The 25,841-nt window shown below is 44.8% G+C and overlaps 1 protein-coding gene across 15 annotated transcripts in view; it reads right to left on the reverse strand.

The window, feature by feature from the left end:
* SIPA1L1 (signal induced proliferation associated 1 like 1) overlaps positions 1–25,841 on the reverse strand; it is a 353,323-nt gene that overhangs the window by 239,790 nt on the left and 87,692 nt on the right. For 12 of the 15 annotated variants that reach the window (XM_069731481.1, XM_069731472.1, XM_069731464.1 and 9 more), the window contains exon 2: positions 23,813–23,906. The exons of the other annotated variants lie outside the window; for them this stretch is intronic. The gene's annotated coding sequence lies outside the window, so the exon portion shown is untranslated. The remainder of the gene's footprint in view (positions 1–23,812; positions 23,907–25,841) is intronic. 15 annotated transcript variants of the gene reach the window in all.

Genomic DNA, 25,841 nt, shown 5'->3' on the forward strand with positions numbered 1-25,841 from the left:
GCAAGCGGGCAGGCATGGTGCGGCCCGCCGACCTCAGGTTTTCAGCCCCAAGGCTGTCTCAGGTTTCAGCCCCACGGCCAGAGGGCCGGATGTGACCCGCATGCAGCACTTTGCCCAGGTCTGATCTATGGGGTTAAGATCGGGCGAGTTTGCTGGCCAATCAAGCACAGTGATACTGTTTGTAAACCAGGTATTGGTACTTTTCGCAGTGTGGACAGGTGCCAAGTCCTGCTGGAGAATTAAATTTCCATCCCCAAAAAGCTTGTCAGCAGAGGGAAGTATGAAGTGCTCTAAAATTTCCTGATAGACAGCCTATGACTTGGCTCCCCATACCATCACTGATTGTGGAAACTTCACACTAGACCTCAAGCAGCTTGGATTGTGACCTCTCCACTCTTCCTCCAGATTCTGGGAACTTGATTTCCAAATGAAATACAAAATTTACTTTCATCTGAAAAGAACACTTTGGACCACTGAGCAACAGTCCAGTTCTTTTTCTCCTTGGCCCAGGTAAGACGCTTCTGGCATAGTCTATTGGTCATGAGTGGCTTGACACAAGGAATGTGACACTTGTAGCCTATGTCCTGGATATGTCTGTGTGTGGTGGCTCTTGAAGCAATTACTCCAGCAGCAGTCCACTCCTTGTGAATCCCCCCAAAAAATTTTGAATGGCCTTTTCTTATCAATCCTTTCAAGGCTGCGGTTATCCCTACCACACTTTTTCCTTCCACTCAACTTTCCATTAATATGCTTGGATACAGCACTCTGAACAGCTAGCTTCTTTGACATTGACCTTTTGTGGCTTACCTTCCTTGTGGAGTGTGTCCATGACTGCCTTCTGGACATCTGCCAAGTCAGCAGTCTTCCCCATGATTGTGGAGCCTACTGAAACAAACTAAAGGTACCGTTACACTAAAGGTACCTTCACACATAACGATATCGTTAACGATATTGTTGCAACGTCACGCTTTTTGTGACGTAGCAACGATCCCGCTAACGATCTCGTTATGTGTGACAGCGACCAACGATCAGGCCCCTGCTGGGAGATCGTTGGTCGTTGGGGAATGATCATGACCTTTTTTTGGTCGCTGATCACCCGCTGTCATCGCTGGATCGGCGTGTGTGATGCCGATCCAGCGATGTTTTCACTTGTAACCAGGGTAAATATCGGGTTACTAAGCGCAAGGCCGCGCTTAGTAACCCGATATTTACCCTGGTTACCATTGTAAAAGTAAAAAAAAAAAAAAAATACTACATACTTCCATTCCGATGTCTGTCACGTCGTCCCCCCCCCTCCCCCCGTCAGCTTCCCTGCACTGACTGTCAGCGCCGGCCGTAAAGTAGAGCACACTAAAGTGGACCATACACATTAGATGGTTGATGCCTCCTGACGAAGGAGCGAAACGTGCATTGGGGCGGCAGGGACGCCACATACACAGACAGATCTCATGTAAGTGCTGCTCTTTATTGCCTTTGTTTCACTGCCATCATTAATTTTTTAGGGCGTTCTCTTGTGCCCCTACATTGAGTAGTTGATGTGCATTGTGTTCACTAGTTTATATATGTTTAATATGTATGCAGGCACTTTGTTGGATCTTCATTGATATATACATCTATAGTGGATGTTCCTGCTTCTTAGCAGTTACCTTGGATTTATGTTTTATTTTTACTAATATTTAATAAAAGTCTATTTATATTGGCACTTTATACTGGTTTCTCTTCATGTTGTTCTATTAGATGGTTGTTGGCTGAATGATGCTTCAGACGATTATTCGGCAGTCAGCCATCTGTGCCGACTCGCGTAAATGGGAGCACTCACTCAGCCAAGTGCCCCTGTGTTCTCTATGAGAAAGCCACCAGATAACACTTCAACTGGCAGCTTATCTCCAGGAGAACGATGCGAACAGCAGTCTGATATTGGATATGTGCGATCAACATCTCTCCAGACCATCAGCCAGTGCCTCCATACACATTTGACTGTTGGCCGAACCAGTTTATTTTGCCGAGTTCATCTGACAGTCTCAGAATCTATACCAGCGCACATCGTGTGCTGCCAGAATTCTATGGTGTTGTCAGTGAGAGCAGGCGGTCACGTGATCGCAAGCATGGGATCTGTATACTTCCATCCACATTCCAACTAGACTGTGTCCAGCCTCGCTGAATTCACTGGTATTGAGGGAGGCCTAGCAAGTCTAGTCAGCATGTGACTGCATATAGGAAAATCACATACTTGAGGCCATGTGACTGCCCGCTCTTGCCAGCAACAATACAGAATCCTGACAGCGTGCAATGCATGAGCTGTAAGGATTCCTTAGTCCGCAGTCACAGAGCGACTGGACAGACCCTTTAAAACAGAGGTCCCCAACTCCAGTCCTCAAGGCCCACCAACAGGTCATGTTTTCAGGATTTCCTTTGCATTGCACAGGTGATGCAATTATTACCTGGGCAAGACTAAGGAAATCCTGAAAACATGACATGTTGGTGGGCCTTGAGGACTGGAGTTGGGGACCTCTGCTTTAAAAGACACCCTTCACTGGATTTTTCTTTATTTAAACTAAATACCTCCTCCAAATGTTGCTGTTACTGTTCAAGAATCCATGAGGCAGCAGCAAGTGGAAAAGGTATTCAGTTTTAAAAAAGTCAAAAGTCCTCTTTAATGTTTGAAGAACTCAGGTTTAGAAAAAAAAAGAAAAAAGTGTCTCCCCCTTGCTCCCCAGTGTCACTGTTGTTTATAGGCCATGTTTGGTACTGCAGTTCTGGCCCATTAACATGAATGTGGCAATACCTGACAAATCAAAAAACCTAGACAACCTAAATAAAGACAACCCAAAATCAATATGAGCTCACGTTTCTATGGAAAAAGAAGACACTGCATATTACATATGCAGGATATTATGTTCTGGGCTTTCTTCTCTGCATATCTGGCTGAGCACATTCCAAGCAGAAATTTACATTACTATTTTTGCAAAAAAAAAAATGAACCCATAACAAAATAATGCCAATGTATTCACAAATGAAGAAAATTTTTTTTAGACTGTTCACATCTCCATTTTTCAGTTGTGTCATACGAACAGAAAGTCCAATATGACGACGAGTCGGATCCATCGTGGAATCCACAAAGCCTTTGGAACCCTACTGAGATATAATGAGGTCTGTTGGGTTCCTTCCATCAGTCAAATAAAATGAACCCAAATGTGAGCAGAGACCGAAAGTAGAAGAACCCAAAAATTTTTTTAGAAAGATCAGCAAAGTTCTAGCGCTCTTTACAGAAGATATATTTCTTAAAAATAGATAGATATACAGCATGTCTGGCCTCCGCTACATTGCCACCACTTCTATTGGTCTCACAAATGTGTTCTTGCATACCACTATTTTGTTTAATATCCATTACACCCATGCAATCTGTTTTTTCAGAAGCCTAAAAAAGCCGGATGTGAAACTGAGCAGATGCCAACCCTTACAAAATGCATGTTCACGCTGTCATCGAATCCTACTCACCCCATCCAATACCACCTCTTTGGGATTCATTTTGTACAGGCCCACCCCACACCATATGCTTCTATACTCAGAAAAATTGTGAAAACTCTCAGTGGCCTTCCTCCTTACCATCTGTGCTACCGTGTAGATCAGTAGACTTTACGACTGAACATCGGTGCTCTGGAAGGTACCTGGTGGCTTCATAAATGAATGATTGCAACATAACAAGAAAAAGCTTTAAAAACTTGGTACCAACGTACAACAAGCTCCTCTCCGTGGATCGGCTGTCAGAAGAATAAAGACGGAGCGCATATTAAAAGTGACTGCTGTTCAGACGTCTGGAATTAATTACGGCAGAGACTGCACGGTGAATACATTACTGGTACGAGGGGAGTCCTGCTGCCAGCGGAAAGTGTCCTCTCAAGCCCAGATTTTGCAGACGGCTTACTGATCGGTTCAGCGTGTGCAGAACAATTTGGTGGGAAAGACGGAAACTTAGAAGAACCTGTAAACCATTAAGGTTTTTCTCCCTCAATAGCGGTTGAAAACTTGGCCTCGACACACCACGAGAAACCATAGTTTCAGAGTTAGGCCTTCAAAGGGTGTTACTATCAGAGTATGTTCCTAATAACCACCGCAATTAAGTCGACCACTGCTGTGATATCATTTATAGGACAAAATTTCATTTATTTATTTTTTTTACCGGTTTGCAAAAAAAAAAAAAAAGTCTTAAAAACTGTACTGATTTCGTAGGCAAGGAAAAACGCGTCTCTGACAATCTCCAAAACAATTAAAACATAATGAGCCAGCATGTACCAAAAGGACACTCTTGGCAGGTGAAATACAGCTTGCTCAGCCCACTTATCCAACCTCTTTGGCTATGCTCAGATTTCACTCTGAGCTCAGGTTAAAGGGTAACAGGCCACTGGACGGGAGGCCCGCGAAACTTACCATCCAGTGTGGCTTTTGATTAGCCAAGGCTGGCACAAGATCAGTGCATCATGTTTCACAGATGACGCTGTGCCAGCCCTGAAAAATGAAATGCTACGCCTGGGACGCCTGAAGGTAAAAGATTCTGGGGACTCCCTTCTAGACACCAGGTCCCCTGAACTGGAGTCCTGCATATCAATCTGCTCATCTCTAGTTAGACATGATAGAAGGAAATGGGTGGACTTTCTGCACTGCGGAAGGAGACCCCAAAGAATTTCCAGGTTTATCCTGATTAAGAAGTCAGATGACTTTGAAACACGTTGACAAACCGCAATGATCAATCTAGTCTCCAGGGAATTCTTTCGGACCTCCTTCAGCAGTGCAGTAAGCCACCTATTTCCTTATGGCATATCCCTGTTTTTTTAACCCATGAACTGCAGCGGCTGATTAATACACTTCATTCTTTGTTGTGTGGCACCTCCCTTCACCTTTATGTCCCTTTCCACTGGATAAGACCCTGTTGCACTTTTTATTCCCCAGCATATTTTTGTGCATCTCTAGTTTGAGTACATATTGGGAGTATCACCCAAAGCAAACCCTCAACAAATCTTTGGGCCCTCATGCAGCCACCATATGGCAAAATAGAGTCCCTTTTGGTAATTGCTATTTGCTGGACCACTATGCCTCACCATACCATTTTTCCCTTTGACTACCTACGGTATAGGAAAGCATGGTCCTACGTAGAGACTAGTGATGAGCGAGTATACTCATTACTCGGGTTTCCCAGAGCATGCTCGGGTGGTATCCGAGTATTTGGATGTGCTCGGATATTTCGTTTTCTTCGCTGCAGCTGCATGATTTGCGACTGCTAGACAGGTTAAATACATGTTGGAATTCCCTAACAAACAGACAACCCTCACGTGTATTCAAGATGTCTAGCAACCGCAAATCATGCAGCTGCGGTGACGAGAACTAAGGGAATGTGCACACGCTGCAGATTTTGCTGCGGATCCGCAGCGGTTTCCCATGCGTTTACAGTACAATGTAAACCTATGGGAAACGCAATTCGCAGTGCACATGCTGCGGAAAAAAATGCGCGGAAACGCAGCGTTTTACATTCCGCTACATGTCAATTCTTTGTGCGGAATCCACAGCGGTTTTGCACCTGCTCCATAATAGAAATCCGCAAATGTAAAACCGCAGTGGAAACCGCCGTAAATCCGCGATAAATCCGCAGTAAAAACACAGTGTTGTTGCACTGCGGATTTATGCAATCCGCTGTGGAAAAATCTGCAGTGGCCCACTTCTACGTGTGAACATACCCTCAATCTCTGAGCACATCCAAATACTAGGAGACCACCGGGAAACCTGAGTAATGAGTATACTCGCTCATCACTAGTAGAGACCCAATAAAATAAATGACGGTAGTCCCATTCCCTCAGCGTATCCAGTTCAAATTACTAATACTGACCTACAAAGCCATCCATAACCTGTCTCCTCCATATATCTCTGAACTAATCTCCCGATATCTTCCCTCACGCGTCCTCCCAAGACCTCCTTCTCTCCTCCACACTTATTCGCTCCTCATCCAATAGCCTCCAAGACTTCTCCCGAATATCCCCCATCCTCTGGAACTCTCTGCCCCAACACGTCCGACTATCAACCACAGTCGGATCCTTCAGACGGAACCTGAAAACTCATCTCTTCAGGAAAGCCTACAACCTGCACTGACACCGCTGCCTCCTCATCACTACCGAAGCTACCGCCTCACCAACATCGGAGCTACAGCCTCACCAACACCGGAGCTACCGCCTCACCAACACCGGCGCTCCTGCAACCCTCAACCTACTGTCTCCTTCCCCATAATCCTGTAGAATGTAAGCCCGCAAGGGCAGGGTCCTCGCCCCTCTGTATCAGTCTGTAATTGTTAGATTTCTTACTGTAAGGGTACCGTCACACAGTGGCATTTTGATCGCTACGACGGTACGATTCGTGACGTTCCAGCGATATAGTTACGATCTCGCAGTGTCTGACACGCTCCTGCGATCAGGGACCCCGCTGAGAATCGTACGTCGTAGCAGATAGTTTGAAACTTTCTTTCGTCGTCTAGTGTCCCGCTGTGGCGGCATGATCGCATGGTGTAACAAAGGTGTGTACGATATTGTATACGATGTGCGCATAGTAACCAACGGCTTCTACATCGCACATACGTCATGAAATTATCGCTCCAGCGTCGTACATTGCAAAGTGTGACAGCAGTCTACGACGCTGGAGCGATATTGTTACGATGCTGGAGCGGCACGGATCGTGCCGTTGTAGCGATCAAAATGCCACTGTGTGACGGTACCCTAAGTGATATCTGTAATTTGTATGCAACCCCTTCTCATGTACAGCACCATGGAATCAATGGTGCTATATAAATAAATAATAATAAATAAATAATAATACTGCACGGTATACCTCTCTTTACACTGGGTGCCTAAGGGTGCTTCCTTTTATCTGATGAATATCTAAGGCATAGGCTCACAACAGGTGAAAAAAAGCCTCAGGTGCCTAAAGAGTACATAAGTAAAAGGAGATTACTGCAGATCCCAGGACAACAGGCAAGATCCAGTAACATGGGACAAATGCATTCACGCTGTTTTTGCAGTGCAGGGGGGAGGATTTATAGGCCTACAGTGGCATACGTCACCCAAACGATACGAGGCAGCATTTTTTTAATTGGCTGCCCCATATATGAAAAGTGTATACCAACATAAACCAGCCCAATAGTGACCAAAACTAAAAGATGTTGGGTAAATTATGGGTCCATGGCACATGTCAAATGTCGTCTGAATGCCCCCTTAATTAAATGGGACGCTTTATGCCACCCAACAAACAAGTATTTTCCAAAATATCTTCCTGCTGGTACTGTAATGGCCCCCATACATATTAAATGGCTGTGGGCTGAAGAATGCATTTGCTGATAGCCATCCAGCTGTCTCTCCCATACACCGGAGCTCTCGCTTGGTCAAGCGCTCATGTGTTCATTATGAGAAAGTCACTGCCTGACATGTTGGCCGGAGGCTTATATTGGAGAACAATACTATCGACAATTCGAAGACGGACATGCCCGATTGCCATATCCCCCAACTATCAGTTGTTTAGGTCCTCCAAACACATTCGACCATTGGTCAAACTAGTTGATATCGGCAGGTTCAGACAATATTTGTCCATGTGCATGGGGGCTTAAACCCAGGCTTAGATGTAAATAATAAAACTAGGACCAATATATCTACAAATTTCAGACTGTGTGCAGCTACATGTACTTGTCTACATATCAGCCCGATCACCATCTCCCCCGACAATCAGTGGGGCCTGAGCCCCCATACACATTAAGGTACCGTTACACTAAACGACTTACCAACGATCACGACCAGCGATACGACCTGGCCGTGATCGCTGGTAAGTCGTTGTGTGGTCACTGGGGAGCTGTCACACAGACAGCTCTCTCCAGCGACCAACGATCAGGGGAAAGACTTTGGCATCGTTGAAACTGTCATCAATGATGCCGAAGTCCCCGGGTAACCAGGGTAAACATCGGGTTACTAAGCGCAGGGCCGCGCTTATTAACCCGATATTTACCCTGGTTACCACTGTAAAAGAAAAAAAAAAAAAAACACTACATACTCACATTCCGATGTCTGTCACGTCCCCCGCCATCAGCTTCCCGCACTGACTGTGTCAGTGCCGGCCATAAAGCAGAGCACAGCGGTGACGTCACCGCTGTGCTCTGCTTTACGGCCGGCGCTGACAGTCAGTGCAGGGAAGCTGACGGCGGGGGACGTGACAGAAATCGGAATGTAAGTATGTAGTGTTTTGGTTTTTTTTTTACTTTTACAATGGTAACCAGGGTAAATATCGGGTTATTAAGCGCGGCCCTGCACTTAGTAACCCGATATTTACCCTGGTTACAAGTGAACACATCGCTGGATCGGCGTCACAAACACTGATCCAGCGATAACAGCGGGTGATCAGCGACCAAAAAAAGTTCCTGATGATTCCCCACGACCAACGATCTCCAAGCAGGGTCCTGATCGTTGGTCGCTGTCACACATAACGAGATCGCTAGCGAGATCGTTGCTACGTCACAAAAAGTGTGACATTGCAACGATATCGTTAACGAAATCGTTATGTGTGAAGGTTCCTTTAGACTGTCAGCTGAACCTGTCAATATCTTCCGACATTAGTCTGTGTACTGAGGCCTTTTGGATGTATTAAATGCCAATTATAGTGAGGGAAACAATAGATTTAGGCAAGAAAAGAACAAATTCTCCCTCAAGCTGGAGTCATACTAGCGTATTGCATCCGATTCGATATGCTAATGACCCTCGGCCCCTGCTCTGCTGCGAGGGGGAGCCAAGAGTTATGCGTCTGTGCTCCGAGCCTCTCGCATAGAGGGGATCGGAGCACAGCTACAGAGGAGGCAGAGAAATTAATTTCTCCATCTCTTCCATTGCCGGGGTCAGCGTATATCACACAGCACTCAGATGATATCCGAGTGATGTAGGTTGTCTCACTCGCACCCATAGACTTATATGGGTGCGAGTGAGCCGAGACTTGGCTGAGTGTCGGTGACAATCACAGCATGCACGTACAATATGGCCGAGGATAAAAACGGTGATGGGAGCTGCCCCATAGAGGTATACTGGTCCGAGTGCGATGCAATTTTTTTATCGCATAGCACTCTTCCATATTATACGGTAGTGTGACTCCGGCCTCATCATGAGATCTGGGTGAGGATCCGCAAGCCCCCACAAAAATTAGAATGTCAGCAGTATCTATGGAGTTGTAGAAAGGTCATTCAAGAACATTGAGCTCCCAGAGAAAATCTGCTAAACACTTGTGCAGGAAAGCTATTCTGCAGTTGTCTTCATCCACAGCTGAGGAGAGAATACCAGGGGTGGCCATCATGGGGGAAGCTTCCAACCATGTGTGCTCACTGCAATATACAGATTATCCTGGAATCAAAGAGTGACACCATGACTTGTTTCTCTAATCTGGAGCCCAGAGGCTACTCCACGCAAACCCAAGACAGGTCATGAAGGAACATAATCTTCGCTCTGCAAAGTTTCAAGCACCGAAGTTTACATGCATTGTAGTAATCTTTGTAATCACAGGGCATTTTTTTGGATGAGCAATTATATTCCATTCAGACAGAGGAGGAGGATGATATACGATTCTTGAATTCCTCAACTTTAGTGTTTATAAAGCCCCTGGGCAAAAAAGTTGGCCAGGCATTAAGACGTCTGCCAGATGCTGTTTAAGAAACGGCATAAGTAATTGAGGGGAAGAAAAATCAAGATGTTAAAAGTTTACAAAATGCTAAGCACAAAGCCTTTCTGAAGTGTAGAGAGGCCTTAGGGGATAAATATGGATGAGCGACGCACAAATAGGATACAGGGCAGAAAAACAGCCGGGACGAGCTGAAATGTCTGAAAAACAGGTGGAAATTTAGAGATATTATAACCACGATTACATAAGTCGACAAGAAATCTGAATGGCTATATAAAAATTCTAAGCAATAATTAGCTTTGTAATTATTATATTTTATTTGATTGATTGCGCTCAGTAACCAGCAGTGCCCCGTGGGGAATACAAAATACAGACACAGTGTCAACACAAAAAGGGCGAAAACAACCTGTATTAAAAGTGTACGGTCGCACAATTCTAAACTAAGCGAAACAGCTAAACTAGATGGCTCCGGTGAGTGGGAACGCAGGACTTTACTATTGTCCCAAAAAATACATGACGGATCAATCCAAAGCTTTAAGCAGATTCGCCCTGGGTTTGCCATTCCACATTGAGCCTTCTATCAGTATTTGCAGCTTTGTCATGCCTTCCAGACACAAACGAAGAATACTAAAGTAAATATCACTTATCACTACATCTTAGATGTAATCGCTACAGCATCTAATACGAAGGGCCTTATTTCCGCCATTTACAGGTATCTAAGCATCCCATGTTGGTCAGATCAAAGCGGGAAGAGGATGTTGGCCCCATATCTGAAGAACAATGGAATGAAATACTACAAACAACACATACTATCTCCTTATCCACAGGGAATAGAAGGCACCTAATATATTGGTTAAAATTGTGGCTCGGACTGAAGACCCATGTCAGAGATGCGGTACGAATGGGGCCCGCCTGATGCATATGCTAAGGGAATGTGTTGATATAGGCCACTGCTGGGTGGGAGTAACCTCTCGGATTAAACGAGTATTCAGCATACACATGCAACTTGATCCTAGGGTGTGCATAATGGGCCTTTGGGGGGGGGGGGGTGTAGATTTAAGATCCCCTGTGACTACCACCATTCTGAGAATACCGTTTCTGGCCAGGAAATTGTTAACATTGCACTGGTTAGACCGTAATTCCCCAACATTGGAGGAATGGAAAGCTAAAATTAATAATACCATATGCCTGGAGAGAGGTACTTACATTAAAAGGAACTCCGTAAGAAAGTTTATAAATGTATGGGAATGGTGGCTGGTCACCCCTGGGGTGGCATCTGTGGACCTACCCAGAATAACTGTATTAGACAGTTTGGCTATTTCGACTTTTTAAATATTGATAACTTTGGCATGGAATACCTACCGTGGCAGGTATAGGACTATATAAACTTTAAGGGTTAAACTTGTTTATTAAGTTTATTGTGTTTGTACTATAATGTATGTAATCGTTTATAAAATCAAATAATCAATAAAAATTATCGGATTTAAAAAAAAAAAAAAAAAAATGTACGGTCACATGTACTATATCCGCGTGCCCCAGTGTAAATCCACAGTAGGCGCTAACAGAATTTTATAGGAAGACTTCAAATCAGGGAGGCACAACTTGCAGCCTGGGGGCCATATGCCACCCACAATGCCATTGGGTGCAGCCCCCAACCACTCCTGTGTGTAGTATCTCTCAAACTATGGGGATAGCTGCACTCACTCAATGGCCAAATTGACTCCCTTTTTTAAGCTGAACAGTAAAGCAGAGGACGATCTTTAGAGCCCCCACTTATTAGATAGTGGCATATTTCTGTCAATATATACCTTGGATCAGCATTTTATGCGGTGCATGGGAGAGGTATAATCTTAGAATTTGGCTCTCGGACCAAAAAAGGTTGTACATGATGCCACCAAAACCAGAAAGCTACAAATAACTGCACTCGGGAGAACTATTTTTATTAAAATATGGACAGTTACTCGAAAGGAGCAGTGCACACAGATGATGCACAAAAATGTAAAACCATCCCATCCAGTCCTCCCTTAATTTCCTATTTTCATCACACAATTATTACAAATTGTCCTCCTCCTCTTCACCACGATTGTATGAGTGACAGTAGGATAACTGGCTGCAGCAGGAGCCTCCCCCCACTGCACTGTCTGCAGAGTTTCAGCCACGCTACCATCCAAAAACCAAACTGAAGAGCAGAAAGAAATAAAATTGAAAAAAAAAAAAGAAAAAAAAATCACCTTACAGGATTTCTACAAGTCGGAAGGACTCGGGGTCTTGCAGATGATTTGGCAAACTAACAAACATTCACGGAAGCCATATTTCTTGTTAAAGGAAACATTAATTTCCTTTTAAAGGTAAAAATAAGATCACTTAAAACTCCCATAACCATTAGAATAAAGATGGCTGAAATACCGATTTCTATGTGGTCTCCTGACACTCCCCAAACAGATGATAATCATGTGGGAGAAAAACTCGCAATGTTGGGTGTCCAATTGCCGATCCTTGTACTCTCCGGGAGATAATTCACTGTCAGAGTCTGGGTGCGGAATTCTCACCTGAGCCAAGTGTTCATCTGTACGATGGAGTCTGGAGAGAGATGTCAGCAGAAGGATCCATCCTTCATATGTACGGTATATGGGGACTGCAAGCTCTGGCTACGAGGAGGGCAATTCAAGCTCTGCCAGGTTCTTACACAATATATGGGACCCGATATCCAAATATTATACAAAAAGTAAATAAAACTTGCAACATAATTTTGCCCACACAATATTTAAAGGAAATGCAAAAGTTGTATAAAAGGTCACCATCTGGGTGTGTTAAAGGGCCTTTTGCTTAAAAATGAGCTTGTATCAATCAAGCTCCAAGACTGATCTTTAGGGAGATCATAATACTTGCCGAGAAGCATCATCCCAAGTAATAAAAGCAGGAGGCCAAATGTGCTGTAGAAACCCAAAGAAAGATACTGCCGTCATATAGAAGTCCAAACAAATTCAATTTTAGTGAAGAGCCCTGGAAGCGTCAAAACTAAGAGAGCAGAATAGAATAATGATCAACTGGATCTGCAATACATTGAAACGGGACTCTGTGACCTCCAGACTTCGGTTTCAGTAGCCGGATCCCCCAAAACCATACATTCATCCTCGGGCCTATAAAAGGGGGATAAATGTGGAAATGGGACAATTTGCTTAGGTGCCCTATGTGCAGTGGAGCAATGCTTATAGGGATAGAGTCTGATGGAACAAAGAAGATAATAGAGAACATGTTCCACCCACAGAAACCATTTCTCTGCAGAGGACCAGCACATGGGCCCAGTTCACACAGATAGATAGATAGATAGATAGATAGATAGATAGATAGATAGATAGATAGATAGATAGATAGATAGATAGATAGATAGATAGATAGATAGATAGATAGATAGATAGATAGATAGATAGAGTTTGTATGCTTTTCACGTGTTTGCGTGGGTTTCCTCCAGGTTCTCCAGTTTCTTCCCAGACTTCACAGACATACTGATAGAGAATGTAGATTGTGAGCCCCATTGGGGACAGCGATGGTAATGACTAAAGCGCTGCAGAATATAATGGCCCTATATAAGAAATGCATAACACTTGCCCCATTTACACGCTGTGAAATAATCTGCAAATTTGAAGGGATGCTCTATTGAATAGAGGCCATTTCATGGTTAGGAAATCGTACGAAATGGCGAAAAATTTATTATCCACAGAATTACATTGAGGATTTTGATGCTGGTGGAAACTAAAATACTAAAATGGTTTATTTTGTAACACATCCAGATGTTCTGAATCATAAGGCTACAGCTCACATGCCAGATATGTATATTTTGTCCAGCAGTTAATGAGCAGCTGGCGACCACGACACTATGGGGCACATAGAGTATAATTATACTGATATCATGACCTTCTAAGCGAAGCAACCTTTGCTGGTCCACATGTTACAGAGAAAGCTTAATTCATGTGACAATCCGTCTTAACACATCGAGAACTGACAACCGTAGCATATGATACCAACATGTGCGTGACAACAAGCCAGAAAACATATAGAGAAGGAACGGTGCAAAGGAGACTCTACGTTTAGATCCACAGCCCGTGGTGTAGAACTTAACATGGGCAGACATAATAGCAAAGGACATGAAACAATAGGCACTAATGAGAAATCTGACCGTTGCACACATTAATGCGAATAGAATAAAACGCAAGAACCAAAGCATACGGACGACATAAGAGCCAAAGCATACGGACGACATAAGAGCCAAAGCATACGGATATGTACATTATAGAGGGAGTCCTCTGCTTTGGACCTTCCCCTATAAACCAGAAAGCATCTAACAAACAGTGGCTCATTTTCTGTTGGACCTATTCCAGATATACACAAAGGACAATAAAATCGATGACAGCGACTGTTGGCAGCACTCATCTCGGAGGAATCCAACACGCTCCAATGCTCGGACTTCCTTGTAACTTTAAGCTGCCCCCAAAGGCAGACTAATGGCCAATGGCTTCCTTTAGCGGTTATGCATGACCATCATTAGGAAAACAATGCAGATAAAATATAAATCTTTATTTTTATATAGCGCTAACATATTCCGCAGCGCTTTACAGTTTGCACACGTTATCATCACTGTCCCCAATGGGGCTCACAATCTAAATTCCCTATCAGTATGCCTTTGGAATGTGGGAGGAAACCGGAGAACCCAGAGGAAACCCACGCAAACACGGGGAGAACATACAAACTCCTTGCAGATGTTGTCCAAGGTGGGATTAGAACCAGCGCTGCAAGGCTGCTGTGCTAACCACTGAGCCACCGTGCTGCCTTATCATATGAAGTATTTCTCCCTCACCTCCCACCCACATGTGTGTTTTTTTTCAGTGAGAGCTTCAATTTGCTGAGTAGATTACTAGATTATCTGGGGGTTTAGAAACTAAACCTCCCCAAGTAACTCACAGCTGCCCCCATAGAATCACACAGATCACCAGTGCATCCCTATTAAGTCCTCTGCTTATTTTGGGAACGTCTTGCAGAACAATGAATAGACAACAGCCCTCAGAGCTGTGGAGGAATGCTTGAGTCATATTCTAGGTCACAACATAAGGAGTTATGTGACGAGAATTCATTGTTTGTTCCCCGAGGTGGGGATCACAACCTACTGAGAATCATGACACAAAAACATCTATCTTCTTGTTTGTTTTATTTTCTTTTTTATGACAGAAGTATGAACTGTGCTGGATTCTATCCACCGAGAGAAGCAAAACATGACCTCCTACAATCACCAGCTCCACTACATCCATGGGAACTCCATGGATCTAAAGACCTTTTGTAAGGAACAGTCGTACATGTGGCTTTAGCTGGCCAGCGGTCAGACGTTTTGAATTCTTACAAGTTAGGAAAACATTTGACCAAATTGTTGAATCAGAGATGTTTTCCACTCCGACCACGCATCATTCACAACAAGAAATCCACCACTGTCCACCATATTGAAGAATATGGACATCTTGGTCCTGGTTTTAGACACCAGCTGATACACAAGAAGGTGTCAAAAGGATTTTTTTTTTAAACCCCAAATGAATTCTCCATGATTAAAAGAACATTATGCGATTCAGAGGTAAATGCAGAGTCACACAAATTACTATATATATGGTCTTGCCTGCAAAATACTTTACAATGGGGTGAAACTGCTTCTTGTGCATCAGCAATTTTAAATGTCCAGAAACCACCCCAATTCTCATGCCTTATAACTTTCAATCCTTTTTTAGGGAGCAGTTCCTTTACCCTTGCATACTGCCAGCACTATAGGAGCTGGAACGTTCCCTCACATCCCGGCATGTATTGTATAAGTCAACAAACTGGTCAAGTGATGAAATCTATATATAATTTAAAAAAAAAATAATAATTCTGGTGACTATGAGGTTCACGGCATCATGTGCAGGAACTGAACTTATGTTAGTACCCCAGCAATACTTTCAATATACTGAATATTTGCCAATTTTGGACAGTATGACTTTCTACAACGACCTGCTTGGGGCTCATGTCTCACATCTATTCGACATTCTGTCTAAGCATTAAACATCATAATGGTTGTCCTACAAGATCATCATAAAACTCACATCACAATTAGTGATCTGTAAATGTGGCTTGAAGGTAATTAAGCTAATAATAGGATTTCCACAGTGTAATGTTCTCCAAATTCTAATAGTCATGGAATATGATATCACAAAAAAAAAAAAAAAAAAAAACACAGTAAGATACCTTGTGAGGAGACCCTCAAAAATAATAAGTGCTACCGTAGAAGATACTACTGCAAGAGGATCACGGCAAAAGCCATGCAAGGTCAACGGAGGCCATATGCAAAAGCCTCTAGCTTCTGCCCATCTCACTGTGATGAAGACGAATCAGGAGAAATCACACCAAATAACCAATGAAGACTGTCTAAAAATGATCCCAAGTTCACATAATGCAGTAAGGGTCACTGAGGGGTAAAATATAGTGAACACAGACATAACAGAGAGACATTGCAGCCGGGATGATGGCTTCTTTTGCGAAGGCTAGTAATGTTTCTACAGTGATTGTGTCACATGTTTTAGGTTCAATTGACCACCACATTAAGGAGCTGTCCACAACCCCTTCCCAATCACCATATTTTTCCCCATGGAATAGAACAGCTATACTCACATATGATGCGACAGGCACAGAGGCTCCCGTGGCATTATGTCAAGTGAGCCCTGCAGTCTATCAGTGGCTGCTGCACTAACTTCTTTCGTACAAAATGGACACCTGGAAGAAGAGAGAGGATCTGCGGCTCTCTGACTGCACCTGGATTTACATTACGTCCGATGGAGTGAAGCAGCCGCTGATAGGCTGCAGGGCTTGCGTAGCATTATGTCACATGAGCTCTGAGAAAGCAGGTGCCGACATCAGTAGAACAGTGCGCGCTCCGGAGGAGAGTATAGCTGCCATTTTCCTTCACATGGAGGAAATATGGTGACTGAGACGTGGTAGTTTGTGTAGGGGACAACAGCTTTACACATCATACAACTAACAGTGGGATCTCATTTGAAAGAATAAAGCAACACTGTATATGCCAAGCTTCCCCCCTGCTACACCTCCATTACTAGAGTCTCAGAACATTACTAAAGTCCACCACGGCAGTGCAGTGAGTAAGCAAAAGTCCCTCACCGACTCCTCGAATTTCACACTCTTCCAGAAAATGGCCAATAGTTACCCTAATAAAGCAATTAGTCAAAAGTAATAAATCTTTTTTTAGTAGCCAAATTGCTTACAGACCAGCCCAGAGACATTATTTCACTGACAAAATCCCAAAATTGAAACTGGAATGGCATCACCAAAATCTCAAAGTGACCTTGGGTTACAAATCTGTATCATTTATACAGGAAGTAAAAATTTATCAGAATAAACGTATATACGCGAGTGTACACGAAAATCGGCCAATCAGTGGTGTGGGCGGGGTTATACACAAAAAGTTACCAGTGGTGTGGGCAGGGTTAAACACAAAAAGCTGCCAATCAGTGGTGTGGGCGGGGGTTATAAAGTGCTCAGCATTCTGAGTTCTGCTAGATTTACAGTAGAGAAAACAGGGTCTGTATCAAAATGACAGCAAGCAGACCAAAAAGTAATACAATGCTGGAATCAGGTTCTCAGCCCCTACATCATGCTGCTCTCAGATTACATAACAAAAAGCAGTTACTATTAGGCTATGTGCACACGTCCGGAAAGTACACAGAAGTTTCCTGAGAAAACCCTGAGGTTTTCCGCAGGAATTCTGCACGCATTTTTTTGCGTTTTTATCGCGTATTTTGTGCAGATTTTTCGCGTTTTTTTTCTGGAGGTTCTCAATGCAATAATATAGTGGGAAATCCACTTAAAATCCGCAAAATTAATGAACATGCTGCGTATCTTTCTGCGTTTTTTTTTTTTTTTTTTTTGCAGAAAAAAAATGCAAGATGTGCACAAAAATTGCGGAAACCATTAAAAATGGGATGCTTAATGTATGCGTTTTGTTAAGCGCTTTTGCAGAGGAAATCCGCCAAAAAAATGCGAAAAATCCGCGAATAATCTGGAACGCGTGCACATACCGTTACAGTTGAGAAAAATGTTTGGTCCCGTGTCCAGGTACTCCAAGTCAAAATTCCTCGGATGGCACCATGGGCGCTTCTTCTGATTACTGGCCTCAGGTGACATCATAGTAATCCAAGGGGTCACCCAGGATGCTAGCATTTGGGAGTCAGCCAAGGACGTTCACAGGCGTCTAGGACGAGCTGCCAAGAAGTACCATTGACTTGACGTCGTCCTCAATCATTTTGCTCAACTCTAGTTACTAAAATTTAAAAAAAAAAAAAAAAAAGCATTGGACTATACCAGACAGTCCATGGACAAGTATGGCACGTTTTCAGAGGAGAAAAACAGATTTGCTATTTTATTTTTTTTTTTAAACCTCGACCACCTCTATAAAGTCAAGCCAAGCAAAAATGACATTTCCTTCCAACAGGAACATATTGTGCTGTCACTATATTTACCAGCGAACGCAAATCTATACCACCGTGCTGTTCCCAGGCTGAACAATACTTGCTACTTTTAGATAATAATAATAAAAAAAAATGAAAGCCGTATTCTTCGGGCACCTCAGAGCAAATAATGCCTCCATTCTGCCGAGGACGTCTCAAGGCAGCCATAAAATAGCTATTAAACCGCAATAAACCACCTCAAAAACGCATTACGACAACTTCATTTTGACATGCAAGGGAAATGAATATGGAAAGTTCAATATTATTAGACAGGGCCGATGGGAATCGGAAAGATTGAGCACGGGACGCCGAGCCGAAGAGACAACTGTTTTATTTAAGATGGCTGCAGGAGACGCAGGATTCCCAACTCCAAAACCAACACCGCTTCATGACATCCGAACCTTCTCCGTGGGTTACGGTAAGTGGTAAATCACAGAGACCTAGAGAGCACTGAAAAGGCCCATACTGCCAGAAAAGATCAGGTCCCCAGAGTCATTAACCCACTAATTACCAGGCAAGCGTCTAAACCTTAAACTTATATTTGGAAGATTTTGGATACTATGGTGGCTTGTTATAGCAGTGGAGATCAATAATCTCCCACAAGTTATAACCGTCTTATACATGTCTGCAATAAAGCAAGTACGGTAATAGGAAATTGAACTGACCATTAGTGTCAGACAGATGGCTGCAAAGCCATGGTATTTTTTAGATGCACCGAGATTACAGGACTAAGGCTACGGTTGGCCATACACATTAGATAGTGGTCTGCCAATCGATTGTTTCTCCGACAGCTCTTGCTCCAGGCTCCACTAGAATCCTATCTCCCCACCAAAGGATCTGATCCTTATATCCCCTGGCATAATCTATCGGTGGAAAGGTAGGAGGTCCCCATACACGCTGGATGGTCAGTTGACCCTGCCAAAATCAGTGGGTTCAGACGAACGTGTAAGAGGACCACAATTGGCCATATGCTTTCATGACAAACAACCAACATTGGTCACAATCTGGATAGACCGACAAGAAACAAACCAGCAGGACACAGAGTTTTATAATATATAGGAACGTACTTTCTGATGTGCTTCTTAGGCCGGTTTCCCACGTCAGTGGCTCCGGTACGTGAGGTGACAGTTTCCTCACGTACCGGAGACACTGACACACGTAGACACATTGAAATCAATGCATCTGTTCAGATGTCATTGATTTCTTGCGGACTGTGTCTCCGTGTGCCAAACACAGAGACATGTCAGTGTTCGTGGGAGCGCACGGATTACATGGACCCATTAAAGTCAATGGGTCCGTGTAAAACACATACCGCACACGGACGTGGTCCGTGTGCCGTGCAGGAGACAGCGCTACAGTAAGCGCTGTCCCTCCCCACTGGTGCTGAAGCCGCGATTCATATCTTCCCTGCAGCAGCGTTTGCTGTAGAGAAGATATGAATATTCCTTTTTTTTTTTTTGTTTCTAGTGTTTAAAATAAAGGTCCATGTCCCCACCCCCCTCCCACTCCCTGTGCGCCCACCCGCTGTTCTTAAAATACTCACCCGGCTCCCTCGCTGGCGCTGCTTCCTGTCCTGGCCGCACCTTCTACTGTATGAGCGGTCACGTGGGGCCGCCCATTACAGTCATGAATATGTGGCTCCACCCCCCATTGGGGTGGAGCCGCATATTCATGACTGTAAATGAGCGGCCCCACGTGACCGCTCATACAGTAGAAGGTGCGGCCAGGACAGGAAGCAGCGCCAGCCAGCGAGGGAGCCGGGTGAGTATTTTAAGAACAGCGGGCAGGCGCACAGGTGGTGGGAGGGGGGTGGGGACATGGACCTTTATTTTAAACACGAGAGAAAAAAACAAAAAAAAAAAAAGAATATTCATATCTTCTCTACAGCAAACGCTGCTGCAAAGAAGATATGAATGGCGGCTTCAACACCAGATGCAGGGGACAGCGCTAAACTTTAGCGCTGTCTCATGCACGGTGCGTGTGGTACCCAGTGGGCACACGTGTGCCGCCCGTGTGCCACACTGATGTGCCACAGAAACGCACGGGCACACGGACATGGATAATTCCGGTACCGATTTTTCCGGTGCCGGAATTATCTGGACGTGTGGGACTCCCCTTATGCAGTTAGATAAGCCTGCTAGGCCAATCTGGTGAATTGGTACTTATGGAACTATAAGTATATGCCAGGGGTTTTTCACATGGTGTATACTTTTGCAAACTGTAAGACCATTAACCCTATAAAGTAGGCACTGTACAAACCCTCTAAGAGGGGCAAGGAAGGCTCAAATACAGAAGAGAGGAAGACATTGCAAATGTCACATAGTCAACTGCTCATCAGAGGACCATCAAGTCCACGTAAGATATCCAAATACAGTGCAGTATGTGGCCTATATGGAGAAAACTTGCCAAACTGAAAAACATTAAAAGGAATCTGTCGCCAGATTTTTGCCACCTAATCTAAGAGCAATATAATGTAGGGGAAGAGACCCTGATTCCAGCGATGTGTCACTTACCCCATCTCTGATTGGCCGGTTTATTTGTATACAGTGCAAAAGCAGAAAGCAGGCAATCAGTGATGTGGGCGGGGTTATACAGAGCTCATTATTCAGAAAACTGGTAGATCTGCAGCAGATAAAACTGATTTTATCAAAATGTCAGCAAGCAGCACAGTAAATGACACATAGCTGGTATCAGGGTCTCTGTCTCTACGTTATGCTGCTCTCGGATGGGGGTAGCAAAAATCTGCTGACAGATTCCCTTTAAGAAGCTTAGAGTTACTAAAGATACGTAATCTTCATCAAAGAAAACTTTACTTTTGGAAACATGATTTTTTTCTGCATAGTCCAGGCCCACAAGGACATAGACTGTTTATGTTTTACTTTGATATCTGGCCAGCACATTATGAGATGTCCCACCCCAGTAAATCAGCACTCAGTGTCTCAGATGCTGAACGGTAGAGTAGCTCTGTACAGAAATACCTTCTTAAAGGGAACCTGTCACCCCGAAAATCCGGGGTGAGGTAAGCCCACCGGCATCAGGGGCTTATCTACAGCATTCTGTAATGCTGTAGATAAGCCCCCATTGTAACCTGAAAAGGGAGAAAAAGACGTTATATTATACTCACCCAGGGGCGGTCCCGCTGCTGGTGAGGTCGGATGGGCGTCTCCGGTCCGCTGTGGCGCCTCCCATCTTCTTTCCATGACGTCCTCTTCTGATCTTCAGCCACGGCTCCGGTGCAGGCGTACTTTGCTCTGCCCTCTTGAGGGCAGAGGATAGTACTGCAGTGCGCAGGCGCCGGAAAGGTCAGAGGCCCGGCGCCTGCGCACTGCAGTACTTTGTCTGCCCTCAACAGGGCAGAGCAAAGTACGCCTGCGCCGGAGCCGTGGCTGAAGATCAGAAGAGGACGTCTTGTAATGAAGATGGGAGGCGCCGCAGCGGACCAGAGACGCCCATCCGACCTGACCAGCAGCGGGACCGCCCCTGGGTGAGTATAATCTAACGTCTTTTTCTCCCTTTTCAGGTAACATCGGGGGCTTATCTACAGCATTACAGAATAAGCCCCTGATGCCGGTGGGCTTACCTCACACCCGATTTTTGGGGTGACAGGTTCCCTTTAAGAAAAAATTATTTTGCAATAAAAAATATAGGACTTATTTTACAATCTGCAATTATCCTCACGGAAGTCCCAGCAGCAGATTTGGTCCAAATCATGAGGACCTCCCCTGCGGATTTCACAAAAAAGAAAAAGAATACTCCTCTCTTTTGTGCCTGGTAGCAGCGTTTCCATGCCAGTCTTGGGGCATCACCTCTCTATGAAGCCCAATGATAACATGGGATGAACGTCACCAGAGGAGGCCGGGATGGCGTGAGATCAGCATGGAAGCACTTCAGTGGGTGGAAAAATCAGCAAGTAGGATAATATTTTTCGGGGTTTGAGTCCTAACATTACATTGCAGGCACATGTCATTTACCTGCAGCAGAATCCACTAATGACTGAACTTGAGTGAAAGGTCTCTCTTTACATGCTTGTATAGAGAGACCCGTCAGTCACTGGCAGAGGGCGGGGAGAAGGCGCCGGGGACCTGCCTCTCCAACTAGTCTCCCATGCAGCTCAGTCTTTAAAGTGTGCTACAATTTGCAGGTGATCAATATCCTGTGACCCGACAATCCCTGTAATGATTGGTACAGAACAGTGATGAGCAAGCGTGCTTGTGTCCTAACAGTGTTTTCTCAAAAAAATGTTCGAGTTGCCGCGGCTGTTCGACAGCCACAACACATGCGGGGATGGTCTGTTTGTAAGGGAATCCCTATAGGTGTTGCAGCTGTCGAAAAGCCACAAGACATGCAGCTGCAGGGAGGCAAGCATTTTTTTTCAAGCACGCCAAAAACACTCAATTATGACACGTGCATGCTCAGATAACTCCTTATCCAAGCACCACGCTCACTCATCACTAGTGCACAGCCAATCTGTAGGATCATTGCTGATTCCGAGAATGAAGGTGCCGCAGTGCTGCATACAGTTTTCATTTTCCCATGTACAGCAATGCAAGAAACTGCAGTCAGCCCTACTTAAGATGCCGGTGGCCGCCCCGGGACTCACTGCGCTGTGGGCCCCCCCGGGACTCGCTGCGCTGCGGGCCGCCCCGGGACTCACTGGGCAGCGGGCCGCCCCGGGACTCACTGGGCAGCGGGCCGCCCCGGGACTCACTGGGCAGCGGGCCGCCCCGGGACTCACTGGGCAGCGGGCCGCCCCGGGACTCACTGGGCAGCGGGCCGCCCCGGGACTCACTGGGCAGCGGGCCGTCCTGGGACTCACTGGGCAGCGGGCCGCCCTGGGACTCACTGGGCAGCGGGCCGCCCTGGGACTCACTGGGCAGCGGGCCGCCCTGAGACTCACTGCCCTGCGGGTCGCCCTGAGACTCACTGCGTTGCGGGCCGCCCTGGGACTCACTGCGTTGCGGGCCGCCCTGGGACTCACTGCGCTGCGGGCCGCCCTGGGACTCACTGCGCTGCAGGCCGCCCTGGGACTCACTGCGCTGCAGGCCGCCCTGGGACTCACTGCGCAGGGGGCCGCCACGGATCAATATGCAGAAAAAACCTGCAAAGGAGATAACACCACTAAACTAGCATGGCATCCCCCTCATTTTAAGGATCATAGGGGTCAGGCACCACAGATTACAAAGTGGTGACTGATGCTAGCATGCTAGCAGTAGTCCATCAATTTGCGAGGTGAGAAGCTCCCTTCCATAAGTTCCGTCAAATAGGAATTTTCCAACTGCACAAAGAAAGAAAAAGATGACGGAAAATTCCCCAGCTTGATCCGAGAAATGGCTGTATCATAAAAAAAATGGCACCAAACTCAGTGGAAAATTGGGATTAACCTCTCATCTCCCACCTCGTGTGTACTGTGGTTTAATCCCTCCTCGCTCATCTCTTAGAACAAGTAATAAATCACCAATAACGGCTTTCAAACTCATGTTCTTCCAAACAAGCCTATGGCAAGAAACGTACGTCGTCTAGGATGTAAAGCAGTGTATACATCTAGCCGTCAGCAGTCTGCCTGGTGCTTGTCCCTGACCTGAAGAAAATTGGCTTACCTGCCGTAACATGGCGCTTCTGGATGTTCTCTTTGATACGCGCCGCTTCTGCTTAGCTTCTCAATCGTCTGCATGAAACCCCCATTACCAGACCCTAGAGAAATAAAACAAAGCCACTGGTTTATTAAATGCACGGCCTCTGCGGCTGAGTATCAGTTACCAGAGTGCATGGACGGTGTACTCCATCATCCCAGATGTGTATCGGCAGGACGGCTCGGCTCACATCATCACAAAGTGCATTATGCCATAATGTAAAGACTATTACCGTGCCGCCGGCAGAGCACAGCCCCACATTCATTCACTGGATTATCCGAGCAGATAAATGCAGCAATTTGTCTTAGAAAGAACCTTAATTCAAAAGTTATTAGACGGCGCAATGAGAGCAATGATATTACGGGGACATTTCTGCCGGGTGGTATGAGAGCACGTCTTCGGAGAAGCCGAAAACACCGGATCTCCTCGGATTCTGGATCTCCTCGGTTTCATCATTCCGTTAATGATGGAACGCAATGCAGACGTTAGGGGAATTTACTATAAAATGCCAAAATGAAATAAAAATGGTATACTAACAGTGCCCCACATTTACCAGGTATTTTAATTACAGACTCAAGCTAAGACAAAAAGGTGTTGCCAATTGGAAAGGAGAATTGGATAGGAGATAAAGGGAATCTGTCTGCAGGTTTTTGCCGTGTAATCTGACAGCAGCACAATGTAAGAACAGAGACCCCGATTCCAGAGATGTGTCACTTAGTTTACTGGGTGCAGCAGTTATGAAATAATAAGCTTTTCGCTGTTGGAGATCTAGGAGAGGTCATTGCTTGATCTGTGTATAACCCTGCCCACTCAATCAGTGCTGGGGGCGCGGTCAGACTACTCTGCATGTGCCAAGTAGTCCTGTAGTGATCATCTCTTGCTGATAAAATGCTGATTTTATTGAAACATTAAAACAGTAAGTGACATCACTGGAATCCACATCTTTGCTCTGATAGAATGTTGCTCTCAGATTACATAGCTAAAACCTGCTAACAGATTCCCTCTAACAAAGTGTGACAAAATTTGTAGGAAAGTGTGCAGACTGATAGGTGGTATAAACTAGAGAGCGTGCAGACAAGCATCAACCACTAAGAAATTTTGGACATACCAGGAATGTCTAGCCTGATTTTGCACTGCAACTTTTCATCAGTCTAAAATATTTTAACTAAAGTAAGCTTTTTTGACAGTTTCTTGGACACCTTTTATTACAATCTCAATCTGTGGCAATCTCAATTGGTGGCCCGATTCGAACGCATCGGGTATTCTAGAATCTGTATGTAGTTTATTTACAAAGTTTTCAGAATAATGCAATTTATACACAGGATTCGGCCGGCCGGGATCGACCAATTAGCGAAGCGTGGTTCAAATTTTTCCACATAGTATATTGCCCAGCCACGCAGTTTATTGCACAGCCAAGTAGTATGTAGCACAGCCAAGTAGTATGTAGCACAGCCCACGTAGTATATTGCCCAGCCACGTAGTATACAGCACAGGGCCACGTAGTATATAACACTGCCCGTGCAATATAGAGCACAGCGATGTAGTATATTGCCCAGCCACGTAATATATTGCCCAGCCACATAGTATATGGCACAGCCCACATAGTGCACAGCCCACATAGTATACAGGTCCTTCTCAAAAAATTAGCATATAGTGTTAAATTTCATTATTTACCATAATGTAATGATTACAATTAAACTTTCATATATTATAGATTTATTATCCACCAACTGAAATTTGTCAGGTCTTTTATTGTTTTAATACTGATGATTTTGGCATACAACTCCTGATAACCCAAAAAACCTGTCTCAATAAATTAGCATATTTCACCCATCCAATCAAATAAAAGTGTTTTTTAATAACAAACAAAAAAACCATCAAATAATAATGTTCAGTTATGCACTCAATACTTGGTCGGGAATCCTTTGGCAGAAATGACTGCTTCAATGCGGCGTGGCATGGAGGCAATCAGCCTGTGACACTGCTGAGATGTTAT

The sequence above is a fragment of the Ranitomeya imitator genome, chromosome 1 (genome assembly GCF_032444005.1).
Source record: "Ranitomeya imitator isolate aRanImi1 chromosome 1, aRanImi1.pri, whole genome shotgun sequence".
Lineage (NCBI taxonomy): Eukaryota > Metazoa > Chordata > Amphibia > Anura > Dendrobatidae > Ranitomeya > Ranitomeya imitator.